The following is a 15,864-nucleotide window of genomic DNA, read 5'->3' as shown; positions in this document are numbered from 1 at the left end:
TCTCTAATATCAAAGCCGCAGGCACTCAATATAAAAGATGAAAAATGTGCCCTTGTACCAAAATCACATGTGCTGTGTAATGTGAATAGTGTTGTTCACCGTGAAAGAGTATACCCATTGTTCTGTAAAATGTATCTTTTAAAATACTTCTCTCCCTTTTTTCCCTCCCACAGCTGCAAATTTTTCAAGCCTCCCTCCTCCATCCCGAAGGCTATCTCAGATAAGGTGGTGAAAAAAAAGCACGCACGATGAAATGTTCTCTGAGATCATGCAGTTGACCTGCAATGAAAGAGCTCATCTGAATGAGTGGAAGGACACAGTATCACAGTACAGGAAAGTGGCCAATGACCGTGAGGACAGGAGGGACGAACATGAGAACAGGAGGGATGATTGAGATGAAAGGTAGCAGCAGGAAGATCAGAGGAGGCAGGATGCAATACTGGGGCTACTGCAGGATCAAACGGACATGCTCTGGTATCTGGTAGAGCTTCAAGAATGGCAACAGAATCACAGAGTGCCGCTGCAGCCCCTGTTTAACCACCTTCCCTCCTCCCCACGTTCTACAGGGTCCTCACCCAGATGCCCAAGAAGTTGGGGGGGGGGGCGAAGCTCTGGGGACCCAACCACTCCACTCCAGTGGACAGCCCAAGCAACAGAAGGCTGGCATTCAACAAGATTTGAAGTGACCTTTTCCTTCCCTCATCCCACACTCCACTCGGGCTACCTTGTCAGTTATCTCCCTCTTTTTATAATCAATTAACAAAGAATACATGGTTTTTAAATGATAGTGACTTTATTTCCTTTGAAAGCAAGCTATGATCGAAGGGGGGAGGGTGGGTGGCTTACAGGGAATGAGTCAACCAAGGGGGCGGATTTTCATCCAGGAGAAACAAACAGAACTGTCACACCATAGCCTGGCCAGTCATGAAACTGGTTTTCAAAGCTTCTCTGATGCGCACTGCTTCCTGGTGTGCTCTTCTAATCGCCCTGGTGTCTGGCTGCGCGTAATCAGCAGCCAGGTGATTTGCCTCAACCTCCCACCCCACCATAAACATCTCCCCCTTACTCTCACAGAGATTGTGGAGCACACAACAAAGCGCAATAATCAATGGGGCAATATTGGTTTGTATGAGGTCTGAGTGTCAGTAAGTGCACCACGACCCTTAAAGGTCCAAGCACATTCTAAACACAATGCTGCACTTGCTCAGCCTATAAGTTGAACATCCTGACATTGTCCCAGGCGCCTGTGTATGGCTTCAATTGGCATGGCATTCAAGGTGGAGGCTGGGTCCCTAAGGATAAACTATACGGCAGTCAACTCCAAAGTTCTTTTATTGTCTGGGAAGTAATTCCTTCTGCAGTCATTTAAAAGACTAGTGTTGCCTGAAGACAAGAGCGTATGAACCTCCATCCATCCACGTGATGCTGTTGAAACATCCTTGGATCCACAAGTGCTTGCAGCACCACTGACAAGTCCCCTTGTGGTTTATGTAACTGGCTCTGGTGCTGTCTGGTGACAAAGATAGGCATATGGGTTCCTCTATTGTCCCACCCCGTTAGGGAATCCATCGTGCACAAAAGCCATCTCTTTAACTTGCACATTTCGCCAGAAGTCACTACATTGTAGCAGCAGCTCAGTGACTGCTTTGGACTACTTGCATAAGAACTCCCACAGTAGATTTTGCCCACCCACAATGATTCCCAACTGACAGTTACTGTCTGGCATTGCAAGCTCCACAGGGCTATCGCCACTTCAACTTTCACTGTGAGGGCTGCTCGTCATTTTGATACTTTGCACTTCAGGCAGGGGAAAGCACGAGTCACAATTTTCCATGACATGCCTTACGCTAGTGAAAGTTTTGCAGCCACTGGGATACTTGCCCCACCTAACACTATGTGGTTCCCAAGCCAGTTTTGTGCTTGTTTCCCGGGCAGAATTCAGTGTCCATGGCATGAACTGCCACTTAAACAATCATGATCTCCAAAGTGCCGGGGCGCAGTTTGAGAGAATTCGTGTGCCATGTTCTCAGTCACTCCATCACCGCGCTGCTGTTGGCGCATCTCTCTCCTGTTTTTCAGGTTCTGGTTCTGCATGAAACTCATGATAATGTGTGAGGGTGTTACAATGTTCATGACTGCTGTGTTTGAGAAGAGTGGGCTCCATGCTTGCCGTGATAATGGTGTCTGCACTGAAAAAGGAATGCAAAACAATTGTCGCAGTGCTCAGGGGAAGGAAGCGACTAACGACATGGCTTATTCAGGGAATTAAAATCAACAAAGGGGTGGCTTGTGCATCAAGGAGAACCAAAACTGTCACAACGAATGGCCCCCTAAGGATTGACTCAAAACCCTGGGTTTAGCAGCCGTTGATTTCACGGAGGGAGGGGGGAGCCAATGAATACAAAACTTGAAATCTGGTCGATAATCTTGTTTTTGATCCCTCTTCCTCTATTTTACATCTTAGGCTGGCGCAGACGGTGAAGTGTGGACTGCTAGCCACGTCATCTCCTGGGTGCTTCAGGAGAAGATGGTGAGTATGATGCTAGCCACTGTCCATACTCCTGGGTGGTCAGCAGAAGATGGGAATGACCTGCTGAGTCATCCCCATTCTGCCCAGGTGCGCCTGACTGACCTCATCGAGTCGGCTAAAAGCACCCAGGAATAATGATGACGATGCTACATGGGAGGTATGCACACGTCTGCTTGTGAAAGCAATGAGCTGCTGCTGTGTAACCAAATGCAGTCCAAGTCCTGCAAGCACACCCAGGAGAATACGGTGACAGTCAGCTGATGGGCTCCCATGCTTGCAGTGTTGCATCGACAGGTAACCCAAGGAAAAAAGGCGCGAAACGATGTCTGCATTTTTCAACGAAGGGAGGGCGGGAGAGGGAAGGCCTGACGGCTGTAATCCAGACACCCACATCATGTTTTTGCCCTATCAGGCATTGGGATGTCAACCTCTAGAATTCCAGTTGGTGGGGTAGACTGCAAAGACAACTATTGGGACAAAAAGCTATGGGAAAAGGAAAAAACCCTAACCCACAGTGCATCGCCTGGAAAGCCATGATAGTTCGGCCCTTATGGACGCACACTGCTGATAATGTGCTTAGTGTGGACACAATGACTCTGCTTTATACAATCTGTTGCCAAAAATGAATTCTGTAAAATCGGAGTGACTTCTGTAGTGTAAGACATCACTTACTATGTTTAGTAAGAACACATTTATCAAAATCTAAAAGTCTTGTTACAGGATTAAAGGCACTGTGAATGTGCTTCTTGGTCAGAAACTAACTATCGTACCATCGCTTATAAGTAAACAACTTGTTCTTACTTGTTCATTCTGGTGTTCCAATCTGTGAATGGGATTGGTAACCTTATCTATATCTCCATATCTATGTTTTTTCTCAGAAACAAAGATCCGAATAAAACACAATGGCTAAGAATTTTTCAAAAAATAAGCCTAGAGTTAGGCTCTAAACGCATTCAAATATTAAATGCAGTGTTTAAGGGTGACCAGATGTCCCAATTGTAGTAGGGCATGTCGCTGATATTGGGGCTTTGTTATTAATACGGTGCCTATTACCTGCCGCAGCCATCGCAATTTTTCACAATCGCTTCATCCTGCTGTGTTCGCTGGCTACATTTGTCATATCAAGTGCTTGATGTGGCACTTCCTGTGATCTCGCAAACAGGCAAGCCCCACATCACGTTTAAGCTATGTTGTGGGTCCCTGTTTTTCCCCTAATCTCTTGAAATGCAACTGGGGAGTTGTTCTATCAAAGGCTGCCTTTCAATGATGTGCCCATTGAAGCCAAGCACACTCAATATTTGGACTTCTATGTAAAGGTTCCTTTTAGGAGATACGCTCTGTGCCTCTAAAAAGCTGTTCAGTGTATCCAGCAAAAATCCTGCAATTTGTTTAAACTAAAAATATCCATGCTAAGATTACAATAAGTGAATACTATGGCTCTTGAGTAATGAAGAACTTGTTCTGCCTAAAGTTAACTAGATTTGCCGAGACAGGCATGAATTAATGTGTAAAATTATGGACTAAGCTTTCAACATATGTAGAGGGGAAAAAATCCACATCATTAAATGCTTTCAAGTGTGAGCTGAAAGTTTTAAACTCATATTTTTATTATACTTCTGTTTGCTGTGTTCATATAATGGGACATTAATCCTGCTGGTAATCTTACAAAATGAATTGCTTTATCTATATAGGCTGAAGAAAGCCAAATACGTGATTGTGCTGATGTAGATTATTCCATAGGCCTTGCCACTGGGATATAGGAGGAGGGGGCTTGATTAGAACACAGAGAGGGAAGAGATCTAGGAGTCAACATAAGCCATCCCAGAGCACTTGCAGGAGCGTTCAGTGCAGAATAGCCTGTAGACTCATTTGAAATGGCTCACCTATGAGATTTCCACTACTTCCTGAGTATAAGAAATCTCACCAATGGGAAGTTTATATTTCCCCTTGGCTGTTTCATTCCATTACTCTTTATTCCCTCTTGGAGAGCCCTATCAATTTGACTCCCTTTTTGGTGTATATACCCTCCTAACACTGGACACTTAAATGGTTACTGTCCTGACTGGATAAATGGGGATTCTTCTGTCTCTCTAAGTGTGCCAATCACATCACAATTTGTTTGATTGATTACTTGGATTTTACTGAAGGAACCTGGGATGTGGGCTGCTGTTTGCAAAAGGTCCGCTGTAAGAGGGGAATGAGCACAAGCTACTCATAATGTCTGCTCTACCAAGAGGGTTCATAGCCAGTTGGTGCATCCTACAAAAAGGGATTAGGGCACACAGGAGATGCAGCAATTTGTATGTGGGCCCATTCAGCAGGGTATCTGAGCACCTCAGAAGCATTCATTTATTTTTCCTCAAAACACCCGAGGAAGGGAGGCATTAGCCCCATTTTAACAGATGGAGACTAATGACAGAGATTAATGTGATTTGCTCAAGATCACACAGGAGGTGTGTGGTGGAGCCAAGAACTGAGCCCAGATCCCTTGGGGGGAACCTCCACTAACAGGGCTCCTATGGTGTCTTGGTGAGATGTTTCAGCACCTTCCATGTCGCCAACGTAAAGAAACTGATAGCGAGGGTCTGGGATAAGAGAATGGACTCAGACTGTCAAGAAACTCCTCACAGGTCAAGGTGAACAAAAAATAAAAACCATCCCATATCTTTTACTCTAAATACTACAGCTTATTTTAGGTATGAAAAAATCAAGCATTTGAAAACTACTCCCCCATCCCACTCCGTGACCCATAACCTTTGCTATAATCCAACTAAGTGTCTCAGCATGTCTGACAATCTCAGCTAGGTAGTCTTCAGCTCTCAGAAGCAGAAGGTCTATATAATACATGCGCAGTCCGATCCTGTAGTCTGCTTTGGCAGAGCGAAGACTGGAATTACACTGGTCTAAAGCAAGTATGAAAGGAGAATCAGACTAAGAACCTACTGCAGGATTTCACCTGTAATGCACAATTGCTAGTAGCTAATATCTCTGTTCATTTATATCCCTCATTTCTGTTCCTTCCTCTTCTCTTCCCCATTGTTTTTAATTCTTAATTGTCACCTTGAAGCCCTGGCTATCTGCCAGCCTTTTGTCCTTGTCCCTTCTATATTCTCTCTCTTCAGATCTTTATTGGTATTCTTTGTTAAAAACCTGTCAAACATTGACCTTTCTATCCTCCCTCCACCTTCAGCTTGCCCCCCTCCCTTGCCTTTTACATCCTTTTAAAACTCTACTGCTTTTCTGTTTCTGGTCTCATGCTGGCTCCAGTTCATGAACTCAGTACCTGAAAGGAGGCAGCTCTGTGTCTGCAAGTACAGTAAATGGATCAGCTCAGCAGGGGGCTAGAATAATAGAATGGTAGTGACATGGAGACTTCTAAAATTGTCCAGTTAAGCAATGGAAGAATCAGCAGTTAATAGTCAGGGAGGAAAGGATAAGCCCAGATGACAAATCTCTCCTGGATGTGCTTTATTATGCCAAACATATATCACTGTGACAAGTCATGTGCAACGTCAAATGTAACCTAAAAAGTTGGGTTCAAAATTGGGAACGTGATCTTTTTTTTGCTTCTTTATGATGTACAAAAGACAGTCAAAAAGTTCTCTTAAAATGTTTTCCTTCTGATTTTTTTAAGCATAGAAATATGTGAACAATATCAAGTTTTTCCAGGTTTTGATAGATATACTCTGGGAGGTCTCAGGAATGTTTATTTTGAGCTCTGACATGCATTGAAAGAGTGAGCCTGTTGAATCTTTAAAAAAGGTTTCTTTTCTCCAATATGTTAATCAGTGATTGAAGTTAAACAAATTATTTTAAATATTCTTGAATAAAAATTCCTTCCTCTCTCATGGCTCTGGTGATGCCACTATTTCATTTGCTCTCATCTTTTGTTTTATAGGTCACTTTTAAAGTGTTTTACCAACATTGATCCACAAAAACACCTCTGTGAGGCAAGTAAACAATACCATCTCCATTGTTAAATGAGCAGGAGTTGGAATGGGGGAGGACACAACTCCCGATCCTGTGCTAAAAGCAGAGGAGTGCCCCTCCTCTTCCTAGAGAAAGTATGTAGCCTTCTCCCACAGCTCTCCCAGAACAGGGGCACGGCTAAGAGTGTAGTTACTCATTTGGGATTTTCAAAGATACAGGAACAGCTAGCTCAGCAAGTGTAAGGTGAGTCACCTCTGCTTATCTCCCCCAACCCCACTCAAGGCAGACACTAACAATGGCTTGCGTCCTCCAGCTCAGTCCTCTTCACCCAGCAACCCTATTTCCACAAAGCAGTTATGTTAGACAAAGGGTTCCCTGTCTAATTTCTGATAGAGCCCTAATCACTTTAATATTAAAGTATCTCACAAATGTTTGAAGTCAAAACAGGAGTACGTCAGATGTGTGTCATATCTGCAATCCTCTTCAGCATTGCCATTGACTGGGTAATGTGGTGTACAACAGAAGACATGCCAAGAGGTATTAAATGGACACCCTTCTCATCCCTTGAAGATCTGGACTTTGCAGATGATCTCACTCTTCTATCACATACCCAACACCATATACAAGGAAAAACAACTAGACAACACATTCAGCCAGCAAATTCGACTCAAAATCAATTGCAATAAGATAGAGATCATGACCTTTAATATTGCCTCACCATCACCAGTACGGATAGAGGATTATGTTCTCACCAATGCAGAAATATTCACACACTTGGTCATCACCATCAGCCAGGATGATGGAACAAGCCAGGACATCTGGAACAAAATCAATAAAGCCAGGAACACCTTCAGGAGCTTAAATACAGTCTGGAAATTATCAAAATACAACACCAAAACCAAACTCAAGATTTACTTTCAACATTACTTTATAGTGCAGAATGCTGGCAAATGAGAAAGTATGACATGTCCAAACTGGCTTCATTCCATACAACCTGCCTCAGAAAAATCCTCTGTATCTTTTGGCCCAGAACAATCTCAAACCAAGATCTATTGACACGGTGCAGCCAGGGAAATGAGCACCATCATTGCCAGGAGGTGTTCGAGATGGACTGGCCATGTGCTTTCGATGGAAACTGATTCCATCACCAGAATGGAAATAAGATGGACACATGAAGGCAAGCGAAAACAAGGCTGCCTGAAAACAACATGGTGAAGAGCTGTGGAAGCTGAGCTCAAAAACTTGGGGCACAGCTGGGGAACGATTGAAAGACTTTTCAGAAACAGACAGGAATGGAGGAGCTTCTTCACTGCCCTAAACACCACGGGCATAATGCGAACATGATGATGATGATGACAAATATTAATTTATCTGCACAACAGATAACATCTGTAAGATAGAAAAGTAAATAAAGACTATACTTTTTGGTTTGTTTTCCAAGACACAAATACAGCATGTGCACTCTCACTTAATTAGGAGTTGCCTGAGCTTTCTGGGCCCCTCTGGTGGAGGATCTCCAGCTATCCAGAAAGCTGAAAAGACTAAACAGGGATATCAGGGAAATATAGTATAGGCTCTCCCCTCCCACCCAAAACAGCCCCAAGGAAATACACTTACCACTCCCTTATTGCTCCAGCATCCAGCAGTCATGCTTTCCAAGTATAGCCTATGGGAGCTCCACTGAAAGAAGTGGGAGAGGGGAGGAATTTGTTGGCCTTCATGGAGAGACCTGGTGGCCTGTTGGAAACAGACCTGGATAAGGATACAAAACCCAATAAAAATTAAGACCACAACTCCAGGATGTTGGGTTGACCTAACTTTTTAGTTTAGAGCAAACAAGTCTTTGTAGGATCATGTCCCAACTCCTTTCATGTATACATCTTTGCAGGATGCACCCTAGGTTGGACTGGAACCAGTGACCTTAACATAAAAGTCTTTATATCCCATTACCACCCTCCTGAGTCATCCAGTCTTCCTAAAAATTGTTGATCTACACTCAGCAAACAAACAAACAAAAGAGTCAAACTTCAAAATTAAGCTATTGCCAACCATGTCAAAGTGAATTATCTTTTGAGATAGAATGTATGTAATATACATCTCTTAATTTGTGTTTTATCATCATCAAAGATTGCTGTGCCTTAAAGTAAATACATTTGAAGCTGATTTCAAAGGAAGTGAATATCCATTCATTAACCAATAGACTACAGTGCCTAGTGGCAACAGCATTATAGTTCAGTTTGAACCAGTGCCATCATTCTGAGCAGATCTGGCACGCTTTTCTGGATCTATTTACTGTCTAAGTCCAAACGAGAAGAGTGAATCAGCACTGTGTATAGAATGACCTCTATGACATACTGAGGCCACACATTTATATAAACACTGACTGCAGATGAATCAGCAAAGGAGAAGTTAAGTTTTCAGTGTGGTCTAGTGAATATTGCAGGAAAATAGGAGTAATTGTTTACTGGTAATTTCATTCCCAGGTGTGTCACTGACTCACTCAATTCCTTGGGCAAGTTATTTAGCTTTACAATCTCCCATCTCCTCTGGGAAATAAATATAACAATATTTAATGACTGCACAGGAGTTTTATTTCATTGGGATTGCAGAGGTGTCTGAAAAGGCAGAATTTAGTACATAGCTCTGATAGTATTTTTGGGATGACATTTGATGTAAACAAAATTAAATTATGTAGGTACTCAATTCTGTTTAATTGACATAAACCTTCTGTTCTTTTGAGAAAAGAGTTATTGAAGGAACAGTACCTACTGCAGAAGACAGTTGCTACTTCATTCAGCCCTAGCCATGGACCAGGACTCCATTGTGCTCGCTGCTGTACAAATGACAGTCCCTGCCCCAAATATCTTACAGTCTAATATAAAATAAGAGACAATAGATAGAGATTATAGAAGACTGGCCTCTATGCTAGTGCCCTGCCACCTCCTTTGTGATATAGGAGGCTCTCCTCCCCTAGTGCCCCCTGCCAACAGCTGCTTCAGCCTGAGGTGGTCTGCCTCATCTCATGACTCAGTGATCCAGCCAAGTCAAGTTTGGGTTCCACCCGTTCTGAGGTAACAGAGAGTCCATTGCACCAAGCATTCTCAAAACTACGATACCCACACAAGGAAATAAGGAAACAGATCAACAGAGCCAGACGTGTACCCAGAAGCCTCCTACTACAAGATAAGCCCAAGAAAGAAACCAACAGAACTCCACTGGCCATCACATACAGTCCTCAGCTAAAACCTCTCCAATGCATCATCAGGGATCTACAACCCATCCAGGACAATGATCCCTCACTTTCACAGGCCTTGGGTGGCAGGCCAGTCCTCGCCCACAGACGCCCCAGACAACCTGCCAACCTGAAGCATCTTCTCACCAGTAATACACACCGCATCATAGTAACTCTTAAAACTGCAGGAACCAATCAACCATGCAACAACCTCCGATGCCAACTCTGCCCACATATCTACGCCAGTGACACCGATCACAAGAGTCGTAACCAGATCAGTTACAACATCACCGGTATTCACCTTGCAATCCACCATATAGATAATGATGCATCATAGTGCCCAGCGAATGCCTCTGCCTATTTACATCGCCAAAAACTGAACATCCCTACCATAAAAGATAAAGGACATAAATCAGTATTAGGATGCGCAATATACAACAAAAATCTGTAGGAGACCACATCAATTCTGCCCTGGACATACAATAGCCAGAGTAAAGGTAGCCATCCTGAGCAAAAAAAACTTCGGAACCAGCCTTCAAAGAGAAACTGCTGAGCTTCAGTTCATCTGCAAATTTGACATTCATCAGCTCAGATAAATAAGACTGTGAGATGGCTTGGCCACTTACAAAGCAGTGTCTCGCTCCTTGGTGTTCATACCTCTAACTGTTAGAACAGGGAATTATCCCCCTGAACTGAACTAATCTCGCTATCTCTGCCTGATTATTGCTTGCATTTTATAAACTGCCTCTGGAAATTTCCACCAGCATCTGATGAAGTGGTATCCATCACGAAAGCTCATGTTCCGAATACGTCTGTTTAGTCTTTATAAAGTCCACAGGACTTCTGCTGCTTTTGAAGTAAGAAAGAGTGCTTTGGCTAACACTGCCTAGAGCGAAGCGCAGCCGTATACTTTACACTTTTCCCTCCTTGCAGCTGATAAATATGAGACTGAACTCACTGCAGTTAAAGAAATTTGGTACCAAAAGTGAAATGGTAGTTGCTAATCGCTACAGATTTTGCCAGCGTGGGCAGAAACCAGCAAGAAGGATTATAATGCCAGTATATTGCTTCCCTGCGGAGTTGGATTGTTAACTTGTGACTTTGGAATATGGCAGATGAGATGATTTAGACCAGCGTCATTGAGAAAACAACCATGCTTCGTGTAAGAGAACGCCTCTTCTAGTAACCACAACTTACACTAGAAAAGCAATAACCATTGCCTACTCGGATTAGGGTTTGGCTACACGCCCAGCCATACAGCCGCGGCCAATGGAGCACTCCCGGGCAGCGCTTTTAAGTGCGATTGGTCACAGTGCTAGCCCTGGGAGAGAGCTCTCCCAGCGCTGCAGGGTATTCCACCTCCCCGTGGGGATTAGCTCGCAGGCCTGGGAGCCGGCACTCCTAGCACTGGGGCACTGTTTACACTGTCCTTTGCAGCGCTGACTTTCTGCGTCAGGGTGTGTTTTTTAACACCCTGAGCGAGAAAAGTTGCAGCGCTGTTAAAGCGGCCAGTGTAGCCAAGGCCTATAGTCAGCTACAGCTGAGCCAAAATAATGAGCAGGATACAGGAGCACAGTCCAGCTGTGGACTCCTCCAGAAAGCACTATCACTGCAGACATACAATTGAAGAAGAAAACTAATGAAAGGCCAGCGTTGACTTAATCTTAGTCAAATATCAATTGTATTTACATGCTAAAAGCATGCATTTCTGATCTAGTTGGACTTTTCCCTCCGAGTCCGACCTGCAGCTATCGAGGTATGTCCAGAAGAATAGTAATTCAGTGGCATAGTCATTGCAAAGTAAGAGGTGGGGCAGTTTTGCTAAAGCTATTGTCGCAGTTGCCAGTTCAGATCAACAGTGCATGCAGTTACAATCCAGACGGGTTACGTGCTGAGCGTGCGACAAAACACTACTGCACATATTCCAGAATTAGATAAAATGCGCTGTAAACTTTCCACCGCACGCCTCAGGCAATCACACTCTATTCAGCTAATGTTGGACACTGCTCAGCAGTTATCTATACACGCTGATCCATCATTTGCATACTTTAAGATTGTGCCTCTTACTGAAACTTCAAACTTCAGTTGCCTGAAAAACCATATTCCAGTACATGGCTGCCTGCCAGCAATAGTTACTTTTGGTGATTGCTGTGTAACTGCAGAGTTCTACATTGTCCCCAAAGGCACTCCTATCCTTGGCAGAGATTTATTGGCTGCCTTAAATCTCAGGATAGTTAATGGATGAATTGATCTTTCTCAGCAAAGCACTCTTGCGGTACACACACCAGTTTCAGCTGGGACCCAACATCAGGTTGAGGAGACACTCGGCTGTGCTTATGGGTTTCTGCATAAAGTTAAAATGCGGAATAATGTGATGCCTGTACAACAGAAATTATGGCGCTTACCATTTTCAGTTAGGGAAGCTGTTTCAGAGGAACTCAGAAAACTTATTCAAAAGGACATTATTGAAGAAATTAGCTCCTCAGAATGGGTTTCACCTACAGTAGTGATGCAGAAAAAGGGCGGAGGCATTCGCCTTTGTGTGGACTTAAGGGAGCTAAATAAAGCTATTGTGATTGACAGCCATCCTCTTCCTCACATAGAAGAAGTGTTTGCAGAACTCCGTGGAGCAAAAATGTTTTCTAGTCTTGATTTGCAGAGCGCATACCACCAGGTTATGTTGCATGAAGATAGCAGAGACCTCACAGGATTTATTATACATGAGGGATTATTTCATTTTAAACATGTTCCATATGGTCTCACATCAGCCCCAAGTGCCTTCCAAAAAATGATGTCATTGATTCTGAAGAATCAACATGGAGTTCAGTGCTATTTGTATGATATTGGCATGTTTGGAATACTGCTGAGGAGCATGACAATAACCTGCAGTCTGTACTAAACTGCATCAGCAAAGCAGGCCTCGAGCTCAATAGGTCGAAATGCAAATTTAGACAAACTGAACTCTCCTTTCTGGGCCATACAATTTCACAGGCTGGACTAAAACCTGATCCAGATCATATCCTGGCAATTTCAAATGCTCCTTCTCCAACAGCATTAACAACATGAGATACATACACTGTACCATATTAATCAGGTGTTAATGTTTATTCATGTTAGTCGGGTATACAATGGAAAGTGGTTACAATCTTAAATATGGAATGAAGATAACCAAGGGGACAGTAATAGCAGGGTACAAATATATATAGGAATGATAGAGTGGGTTGCGCTGGTGGGGGAGTGATACTGTATGTGAAAGAAAGCATATAATCAGCTATAATAAAAATCTTAATCTTCCTTTACTTAACTATAGTAAAAATGAATCCAACTGTACCATAGAATCTCTATAGCAGTGTTTCTCAAACAGGGGACACCGCTTGTGTAGGTAAAGCCCCTGGCGGGCTGGGCCAGTTTGTTTACCACTGGCCACGGTTCACCACTGCAAGCTAATGGGAACTGCTGGAAGCGGCACAGGCTGAAGAAGCAGCTCCCATTGGCCTGCAGCTGCGAACTGTGGCCAGTGGGAGCCGTGATCAGCCAGACCTGCAGATGGAGCAGGTAAACAAACCGGCCCAGCCCGCCAGGGGCTTTCCCTACACAAGAGGTGACCCCTGTTTGAGAAACACTGCTATAGAGATTCTATAGTGAGATGTACAAAAACCAAAAAACTCAGTAATAATGGGAGATTTCAACTATCCTCATATTGACTGGGTACTTGTCACCTCAGGGTGGGATGCAGAGATAATGTTTCTAGTCTTTATTAATGACTGCTTCTTGGAACTGCTAATCCTGGAACTCACAAAGGAAGAGGCGATTCTTGATTTAGTCCTAAAGTGGAGCACAGGATCTGTCCAAGAGGTGACTATAGCTGAATGGCTTGGTAATAATGTAATTAAATTTAACATTCTTGCAGGGGGTGAAATATCAAAGAAACTTGCCACAGTAGCATTTAATTTTAAGAAGAGGGACTATACAAAAATGAGGAAGCTAGTTAAATGGAAATTTAAAGGAATATTTACAAGAGTAAAATGCCTGCAAGTTGCATGGAAGTTAATTAGAAAAAACATAATAGAGGTCCAACCTAAACATATGCCCCAAATAAAACAAGGCAAGCCAGTAAGAACCCAAAAAGTGCCACCCTGGCTAAACAGAGTAAAAGAGATAGAGAAAAAAAACCTCATCCTTTATAAACTGGAAGTCAAATCCTACTGAATAACGTAGAAAGGAGCATAAACTCTGGCAAATCAAGCATAATCCGCAGGCCAAAAAAGAATTTGAAGAACTACCACAAACATAAAAACTAATAACAAAAAGTTTATTTTAGTACATGAGAAGCAGGAAGCCTGCCAGTCAGTGGGATTACTGGACAATCGAGGTCCTAAAAACCATTAAAGGAAGACAAGGCTATTGTGGAGAAGCTAAGTGAATTTTTTGCATTGGTCTTCACTACAGAGGATATGAGGGAGATTCTCACACCTGAGCCATCATTTCTAGGTGACAAATCTGAGCAACTGTCCCAGACTGAGGTGTCAGAAGAGGAGGTTCTGGAACAAATAGATTAATTAAACGGTAATAAGTCACCAGGACGAGATGGTATTCTCCCAAGAGTTCTGAAGGAACTGAAATATGAAACTGCAGAACTACTAAGTGTAGTATGTAACCTAACATTTAAATCAGCCTCTGTGCCAGATGACTGGAGGATAGCTAAGAGGAGCATTTTAAAAAATGTTGGTGTTATAAAGCAATCCTGGCAATTATAGGCCGGTCAGCCTACTTTCAATACCAGGCAAACTGGTAGAAACTACAGTAAAGAACAGAATTATCACACACATAGATGAACTTGATAAGTTGGGGGTGAGTCAACATGTCTTTTTGTAAAAGGAAATTGTACCTTACCAGTCTATTAGAATTCTTTGAAGGGGCTCAACAAGATGCAACCCATGCTCCACATATCCCTAAGCCTCTGACTGCCAGAAGCTGGAACTGGACGACAGGGGATGGATCAATTGATAATTGCTGTTTTGTTCATTCCCTCTGAAGCGTCTGGCACCAGCCACTGTGGGAAGACAGGACACTGGGCTAGATGGTCTGACCCAGTATGGCCATTCTTATGTTCTCTTTCCATATTATTTGTAGAAGTTTAACGTGGTTGTCATTAGTGATAAGCAAGCTTCAAAAGAAAGATTGGCTAAGAACCCAAAATTTCAGATATTTATCTGAAGCCAACCACCCACAAAAGAATTGCAGGAAATCTCACAAGATCCCCCAGTCTCCGAAGCAGAGCAGTAACCCCTTCAGAAGTAACCACAGGCAACCAGCTGACCAAGGAGGATCACCATATATAGAATGTTGTGGGCTGGGAAGTGTATGTCACTGTAAAGGGGGTTCAGTCAAGGCAGAAGCACCTCCTTGTGACGAGGTGTAGCATACTGGATGTTCTTCCCTTATGGCACTCCCTGTTGATTGTCACTCCATTGTTGTGGTGGACTCTCTTTTCATAACTTGGCCTTCCTGCTAGAGCTACCCCTTCTGTGGTAATAAAGTCCAATCAAGCTATAGAACAGTGACCTTAAAGCAAGTCTTCCATTTGTCTCCAGGCTCCGTGGTCCTCATACCCCTTACCTCAGGGATTTCACCGCACCCTTCTCAGTGACTAGTAGGGAAACCAAGGTCCTCCATCTACTCAGGGTTCCAGCGCGGCAACCCTGTAGCTGGTAGCCAATGTCTACTCCCTCAGACTCTTTGCTGCCTCTAACCCCACAAAAAGCAACTGTAGACTCTCCCCCTACAGCTGCTTTCTGCTACAAATTTCCCGGCTCTATCACCACTACTCAGCGGGGCTTCATCATCAATTAAGTAGGGTGACCAGATGTCCCTATATTTCGGTGTTTGTCCCACGGCCCGACAAATCTTTGGTCGGGATGCAATTTGTCCCGATATTTCGCTCTGCCGGCAGCACTTGGCCTTTTTTTTTTTTGGCTCTGCTGGTGAACCCCGCTCTCCCACAATGTGTCCCAATATTTTCTCTGTCTCATCTGGTCACCCTATCAATTAAGCCCAGTTTTCTCTTTCACACAGGTGGTGCCAGGTATGTTAATTGGCCTGTTAGGCCCACATTAACCCCTTCAGAGCTTATATGGGGTAGTCACCCCCATCATTTTCACTGTGAGAGAAG

The sequence above is a fragment of the Chelonoidis abingdonii genome, chromosome 1, assembly GCF_003597395.2.
Source record: "Chelonoidis abingdonii isolate Lonesome George chromosome 1, CheloAbing_2.0, whole genome shotgun sequence".
Lineage (NCBI taxonomy): Eukaryota > Metazoa > Chordata > Testudines > Testudinidae > Chelonoidis > Chelonoidis abingdonii.
The sequence above is the reverse complement of the archived record's forward strand: the minus strand, read 5'-3'. Positions refer to the sequence as shown.